General features: G+C 36.0%; 1 pseudogene; it reads right to left on the bottom strand.

Moving 5' to 3' along the window:
- Nucleotides 1-10: 10 nt before the first annotated feature.
- LOC120125273 lies at nucleotides 11-2,209 on the bottom strand (annotated as a pseudogene).
- Nucleotides 2,210-6,585: the final 4,376 nt, after the last annotated feature.

Consider the following 6,585-nt stretch of genomic DNA (forward strand, 5'->3'; position numbering starts at 1 on the left):
AAGATCAATATTAGGCCAAATACCTAAAGGTGTTGGGGTTTTCCTTTTCTCTCTCCAGGTAGTCTCGTATGATCAGAGAGTCGATTTGTTTCTTTATGGCTTTAACATCCGGTTTGAACATGAGACTAAGCTGCTCGACACACTCTGAAACCAATTGTTGGTGGTCCAAGACCTTTCTACTCTTCATTATACGCACGATCGCAGCATCGATAGCAAAGCGTCGTTCTTTACCAACATCTTCAACAACCTTCTTCCTTTCATCCACCGGAGGAAGAGGAATCTTAATTCTCCTCATCTTGTCTGTAAACTTCGAGTTGAACTCAAAGTGATCGCTCTGGGAGATTGTTTTCGTGTTTGGTTGTTTATTTAGAATCTTGTACTTGGCACATGACAGTGAATGTAGTAATCTGACCAAGTCTTCATGAGTCAAGTTCAATTGAGCCATGATCTCTAAGTAGCTCAGTTGATCAGAAGTGTTGAAGAGCAGGAGGACAGCAGCTTGATAAGTTGAAACAACCAGTTCGATAGTTTTCCGGTCGAACCTACCATTAACATGGCAAGTTCCCAGTGAGTATAGCCATGTAAGCTTTCTGTGTTTCGTTTTCGTTTTGTAGAACGCTTTGAAAGCTTCAATACACTTAACCATCTCAGCAGGGAGAATGAAATCAGACGATTTGTAACTTGGCCAGAATCCCATCGTGAGAACAGTAACCGATAAGTCGATCCCGGGATGTGCAGCTGAGTTATTCTTAAGATAGTCCTCAAAGCTAGCCTGGTTTTCCCTTGCCAACGTTAGATCCGTGACCATGCCCTCCATTTTTGAGGTGAACTGCCCACCGCATTGCTGCTTCAGCTTACTAAGAATACTCCTTTCGTGATCACTGTTAGCACTGCGGTCGAATAGCAGTCGACGAGCTTCTTCCTGTAAAATTCAGCAAAGAGGTCTTTGTCATTGATATAGGCAAGCAGATTAACCACCTTCTCAAGTGTTTCTTCAATTGCATCATCGCTTAATTTCTCACTTCCACCCTTCTTGAGGATATTATCGCAGAAAGTTGCGAAAAGCTCTACACTTGAACTGCCTGCAACAGTTTTGTTGCATAATACCTCGAAAGCCACTTTCAAAGCCTTGTGGAGCAGATAATGGTTTTGAAAACAGTCGGTCACGTACGCCATATACCTATCGTGCAGCTCGATTAATTTCCTCATAAGGTCCTGTGCCTGCACACTCGAACCATTCGAGGCAGCAACTTCCGCCTGTTGAGCCAAGGTTGTACCTTCAGCAGTAACATGCTGCTTGAATATCTCAGCAACAGGATCCAAGCCTCGAGGTAGTTTACAATAAAGCCTGTACATCCTAGAAAGATCCTCCACCTTGTCATCTCTGAACAATGCCCGGCATCCTGAATGCTCTTTTTCGAGTAGCCGATCGGCATATGTAACCAACAACTCATGCTGCACCTTCTCTATCAACTTCACCTCGCTGCTCGAATACAGGTAATGAGACACTCTGTCCCTTTCCCTCTTCAAGCATTCTTCACACTTCAACATGTACTCAGGACAATCATCTTCCTCGATCCAGCTCGACGCCTTCCGTGAATAGTAAGCACCGGTATCTTGAAGCATACCTGCTTCAAAATCATCTTCATAAAAATCCATACGTCCATTGCCAATCTCAACGAAAATGTCCAACACATTCTTCAATAATACGGTCGATCTGACCGCCCTCCCGTTCTTTATCAATAAGGCCAACCACAACATCTTTGACATTGGCATGCATTTCCCGATACACCAGATCACAGAAGCATGTCCGACCGACTTCATTAAGAGCTGGGAGTGATCTCCAAACAACAAAGAAACGATCAAGGTAATTGAAGAACCGTGAGAGCCACCTGACCATGACTTTATGGTTACCCCATCTTCGAATAAATTCCCTCAGCAAGAACTCGTCACGCTTCTCTCGTAAAGAAGGCAATACCGTCGACATAATATACTCTTCGAGCGTCTCTCGGTACTTGTCGTAGAGCTGCTGAGAGCAATTGTGAGTCGGCTTTCGGGTACACATATTGTATATAGTAGTGTAAAGCATCATGTATTGTCCCGTGGTGAACGGAGGCTCCAGCTGCCCTTCCAATATCCTCTGTAGTTTGTTGATCCCCTTGTGCATATGAGCCCATCCTTGATGAAATTCATCAGCCTTGCTCTCCATTGTGGTAAAAGGAGGTGAAGTAATAATGGAGGAACCGGTAAAGATATAAACAGAGAGTAAGTTTGTAGGTTGTGGGTTTAAATAGATGGGATTTTTCTTTTAGTATTTTACAACGAAAAGAAGTAAGGTTAGACCAGGATTTGTACTAAGTCTGGATTTCTTTTCAAATTAGATGTAAATTCTCCTCTCTTTTGGATTTCTTTTCTAATTAGATGTAAAATCTCCTCCGTCTCTTTTTTGGATTTCTTTCCTTATTAAGGAAATTTTCATTAGTAACATCAAAGACACCAAAATTTTAAAATTTACATTTACGTCACTACTTTAAATTTTTTTTGACATTTGATAGGGATTGGACTTTGGACTTTGACATTTACATCCATCACCTAACTATTACAGTAAGGTAATTTTTTTATGATATTGATAAATATCATATTTAGGTTAAATTATAATTGAAATTATTTTTTATAAAAATATATTAATTATAATAAAAATTATAAAATAATATAAAAATATTTTTAATATCAAATAAAATATATTAATTTTATAAATATTATTTATAATTTATGTTATAAAGTTAAAAGATTAAGGAATAAAAATAATAATGTATTAATTAAAATATAAATTATATGTTTAATTAAGAAATAAATATAAAATTATATCATTTTTATTTTAAGTACTTAAATTTTTCAATCAAAATAAATATATAATATTTTAATTTATATTTATTTTAACATCAATTATGTTATATCTATTGATTTTTTTTTGTTGTCCAATAAATATATGAAGAAGTATAGAAAAGTAATGCATATTTTTTAATGTAGTAGTAAAATTGAATGTTGGCCTCTTTAGAGGTTATGGATCGATTAATTGTGTTTGCAGTGCGTGTATACATTTAAATTGATTAAAAAATTATGAACAACTACTACCTTGTAATCATCTCAAACTATAAAAAATAATTATATTAGATTTTATTAGTACAAATTAGAAGTCAAACATCCATAACAATGTCCAATCCTAAAAAATGATATCGACTAACATATGTGTGATTATACTATGCGGCAGTCTAATTTAAGGTTAAAAACGACGATTTCAAAGCATAACGAAAAATGAGATAAAAATCAAGCTTAATGTAAAAATAAGTACCCAAATTATCTCTAAAGTTAACTTTAGGTGTCTACAGAATTTTTTATTAAAAATAAGTATATAACGTTTCAAACGTTATAATTTTAGATGCTTGGTAATGGACGTTAAATTAATTATATTTCAATAATAAGTTTAGAACTAGGGTTAAGGATATGAGTATTAGGTTTAAGGATTTAAGTTTAGAAATTTATGGATTTAAGGGGATTAAGACGATGACAAGAGGGATGGTCGGAAGTGGAGGTCCATCGGTGGGTGGGTAACTATTTGACGATGGTAAAAAAGGCCAATGATGACTAACAACGGTTGGTACAAGGGTTGGAACGAAGAATTTTAAGGTTTTGGGTTTCTTTTGTAATTTCAAAAGATTTTATTTTTTTAAATAATAATATTCTTAATTTTTTTATAAAATAAAAAATTCAAAAAAAATTACGAGAGTGACACGTATCAATTAAATTTTTGTAATTTGGAAACATTATAAATTTATTTTTAATGAAAAATTCTTTAAACACCTAAAATTAACTTTGAGTATAATTTAAACCCTTATTATTACATTAAACCTAAGAATATAATATTTTAAATTTACTGAACTTAAAATGCTATTTTTATTAACATTTTCAATTAAAATCTAAAATTATATGAAGAATATAATATTTTTGTTTGTCAATAAAAAATGTTATAAAAATAATATTTTAAATTATAGGTGATTTTCCCGATATATCACCGGTGATCGGTATTATTACGGATCTAACACCGGTCAGATTATATTTCCCGATCTAACACCCTTAGCAGGAAAGCGCGCCCCTGAACCGCGCTATATGCTGATTTGGCACCACGTGGAGAAACGCCCCCTGAACCGCGCTATGCGCTGACTGGGTACACGTGGGGTATAGCGCCCCCCCTGATACGCGCTATACGCCACGTAGGGGTATAGCGCAAATCAGGGGCCGCGCTATACGTCGTACCAAAATTATATTTAACGCGGTCTCTGATCCGCGCTATATCTTTTATAATATAGCGCGATATAGGTACCGCGCCTTATATGCTTATAAATACTCTCATCCGGCTCACATCTCCTCGCATCTCTCCTCTCTTATAAATTAATACAACAATTCCGTCAACGAGTAATAATTCTCGTAGTCTTCTCAAATTTGATTTAGAAGCTTGTGTGATTTTTCGTTATAAGGTAATTTTGTTATAATTTTTTAATTATACTTATTGTTTATTATCATTATTTGAAAAAATATTATACTAATTATTTTCAATTAATTTTTATGTTTGTAAAATTTAAAAGCGGGAGCATACGTCGAAATAGTTTTGCGGTGCATGTAATAATATAAAATTATATTATTTAAATTATTTACGTTGATGTGTAAAAAATTTATTATGTTATATTTTCGTTCATATATAATTTATTAATCAAGTTTGTTTAAGTTATATTTTTTGCATATATAATATTGTCGCACTTTTAAACTCAAAGAATGGCGCGACTTTCAGCTATTGTTTATTATGATGGTGAAATTCGAGAAGATGAAACCGACGTTGTTTTCGTATCAAATGAGCATGTTAAAATATCATTCAAGAGAAACATAACTCTTGAGGAGCTAATAACGAAGATTTCGAGGAAGATTCATATTGGAAGTAACAGAAGAATGTCGTCATTGCAGTACAGATTTCCAATATCATTGTTGTCATTAACTTATACAGCGTTCGAACTTTCGAACAATGATGATGTTCAAATGATGGTTGAAGCTCAAAGTAATTATTCAGACGCTGCTATTAAGATGTATGCACATTTTGTTCAAGTGTGTGCTGTTCGGGGTTAATCTTTAAGCTCACACTATTGGCTGGCTGAACAAGTTGATCAAGTTGATAGCCCGACTACAATAATGTGTAATGATTTTAATGTCATAATGGGGAGACATTCATCCGCAACTCCTTATGATATGTACCGAGGTGGGTCCATGAACAATACGTATGGCAACACCGCGTCTAGCTCAAGGGGAAGGCATTCATCTACAAATCCTTTGACCTTAATATGAAGATGCCATTGACGCAACATCTGTGCAGTTTCCATTTGACACGATGGCTTCAAGCTCCAAGGGAGGCATTCGACTACGAGCTTTTTCGATCTCAATGTCGATATGCCTTCCAGTTCAAGGGGAAGGCATGCAAGTAGTAGGTTCTTCGACCTAAATGTGGAGAGCATAGAGGAACCATCATCTCCACTAGAAGAATCGTTTCGTGAGCCTGGTGCGGATGGTGTTGAGACTGGACTATTCATTCACCCAGAATCACCGCAATTCAACTCCGATGATGATGAAGTTCCAGGAAATATGGCACAAACTGACCCTCATGCACACATGTATGAAGCTGATTATGGGCAATGTACGGGCCAGAATTTGCGGATATACCTCATCTCGGTGACTATGGATATTACTCATCAATAAATGATGGTGAGTTATCTTTAGGCATAGAGTTTTCAAGCAAAGAAGAAGCGGTGATGGCTATAAAAAATTACAATATCCGTAATTCTGTTCAATCCAGAGTCAACCGATCGACGACCGAAAAATATGTATGATACTGTTCCCGACGCGAAAACGGATGCAATTGGATGGTTCGCGTATCGAAAATGAAGAGGAAAAACAACATATGGGAACTAACAGTATACAGCGGTCCTCACACATGTTGTGCTGGAGGGGTCAGCCAAGATCATCCAAACTTGGACTATGAAGTGATATGCCAAGCCATCATGCCCATGGTAAAAGCAAGCTCTCATATAGCTGTTGCAGTGTTGATTTCAGCTATACAATCGCAGTATGGGTACACCGTCTCCTATAAAAAAGCTTGGTTGGCAAAACAAAATGCCATTGTCAAACTTCATGGCGAATGGGATGCATCTTACAACGAACTTCCAGATTGGTTTAGGCTGGTGCGGACGTTGAATCCTAGGACAATTGTGGACTTCGAAACCTCCTATGCATACCATAATGATCGAGTTCTTTGCGATCGATGCCAATTCTACCGGGTTTTTTGGAGTTACCCACAGTGCGTTAATGCTTCCAAATACTGCAAGCCTGTGGTCCAGATCGACGGGACTTTCTTGTATGGAAAATACAAGCAAGTTTTATTATTGGCACTCATTCAAACTAAAACAAATAATATATAATTTTTATCAAAATAATAATCTAATTATATAACTATAATCTAAAATCGATTTTTAAACATTAAAATTC

Source organism: Hibiscus syriacus, unplaced genomic scaffold (genome assembly GCF_006381635.1).
Source record: "Hibiscus syriacus cultivar Baekdansim isolate YM2019G1 unplaced genomic scaffold, ASM638163v2 tig00110430_pilon, whole genome shotgun sequence".
NCBI classification, from domain to species: domain Eukaryota; kingdom Viridiplantae; phylum Streptophyta; class Magnoliopsida; order Malvales; family Malvaceae; genus Hibiscus; species Hibiscus syriacus.